The sequence below is a fragment of the Penaeus monodon genome, chromosome 16 (assembly GCF_015228065.2).
Source record: "Penaeus monodon isolate SGIC_2016 chromosome 16, NSTDA_Pmon_1, whole genome shotgun sequence".
NCBI classification, from domain to species: Eukaryota; Metazoa; Arthropoda; class Malacostraca; order Decapoda; family Penaeidae; genus Penaeus; species Penaeus monodon.
Window position 1 is genome coordinate 2,320,228 of NC_051401.1, and position 1,988 is coordinate 2,322,215.

Below are 1,988 nucleotides of genomic sequence, written 5' to 3' on the forward strand. Positions count from 1 at the left end.
AATTTTTACCATAAATTACATTTCTCTATTATGTAGGTTTATATATATATACAAAAACATGATAAATAAATAAATAAAATACATAAATGAACAAAAAATCAATAAATGAAATATAAAAAATCATGTAAAGAAAAAACATCCCTATCGACTCTATTTTTTTGCTGAGGCCCTTTTAATCTTTACATTGTGCATACCACGAACTGTATTCTTTCTACTGTTTCACCTCCTTATGATCTTCAGATTTTCAGTTATCCTATTTACGAAAGAAAATTTCATATTGGTGCAATTATGGGATTTTGATATCAGAATTACATCACTCGATCTATGGTATAACACAGTCCAGTCATGGCTTCATATTACATAAAACCATGACGATATCTCCCGACGCTTGTCTTATTATTGTTGTTAACAATATTAATAGGAATTCTAAAAAATACTCTGACATTTGGAACAAATATCATTATTACCACTATCCTCTTTACTTTTCCGAATTCTCTCATCCACTCTATTCGCAACTTCACTATTTCTTGCTCTTGCGCACCCTGTCTTTATATTAGTCCGAAATTCCTACTCGCTTTCAGAAACATAACCAATTTTTGAAACACTTTTATTAAGACAGTATTCAGTAAATTTTTCCCAGTGAAATACACTCCCGATATTTAGTGTGGGTAAATCAGAACGACATACTGCAAAAGTTACATACACACATACACCACACATGTGTGTGTGTGTGTGTGGTATATACATAGACATACTTCCGTATAGTGTATACACACACACCCACACCCACACTCACCCACACACAAACACACACACACACCAGCACACACACACACCCACGTAACACCACACACACACACACACGTTATATGAAATTATATATATATATATATATATAATTATATAATATATATATATTCATATATACATTTTATATCTACATATACATATACATACACATACATCTACACATACATAACACACCACACAAAGACATTGTTACACCTTTCTGCCGTAATCCTTACCTAGAACCTCATGGAGGACGTGCAATCAGCCCATCAACTCATTATATCAGAAATCACTGAAATAAAAGTGTCTGAGAGATTTTATGTAGACCATAGTCCTCTGGCTAACAATCTGAATAGCTGACAGGTGTTGTTAAAAAGAAAATTAAAATATTTATTTGCTCAAATATGGAATAATGCAAAGAATGTATAATAATATTTGTGATCAACATATATTCAGATAATAAGTAAAAAATGTAGTAATAATATCAGAATTGGTAAAAGCTCAATCACAAACACTTTTTAGACTAGGTACTATTTTCAGATGATTTTCAGCATTGATGTGAAAACATATGCAAATAATTCAGCTCTTTGTTATTCCGACAAAGAAAAGGTACCATACCTGGACACGTGCTCTCGATATCTGTAAGTTTAATGTCGCATCCCCATGGAAACATTTCACTTTTCCTTCATTAATTTTCTAACACTTCAATCCCCTCAGAATATTTTCAAGCTACAATAAATCCATGACAACATCATTCATTCCTTACACATTAATATCAAAGAATCGCAGCAGCCGTCACACTTCTAACCCTTTTGGTCTACCATCGAGAGAGCCTCGTATACAAAACATTCCAAAACTTTTCCTTAATTGTCAACATTTTCGCATATCACTTCAATTAAATAATAGCTTCTCCTAGATCCTCACATTTGTACAAAATTAAAGGAAAACTTTCTAATAACTTCAACAATAGAATCAACACATATGGCATAGGCGATACATTAAATTATAATCCTTTTAAAGTATAAAATCATCATTCGTGGAGTATTAATTTTTTTAATAACTCCTGTAAGGCTCTATCAAAAAAGTTAAGACATATACATATATAATATTAAAAACGTATTTGAGGAGTATAAGTGTACCACATACATACATACATACATCTTCTCTAAAAATATATATCTATATATATATATATAATT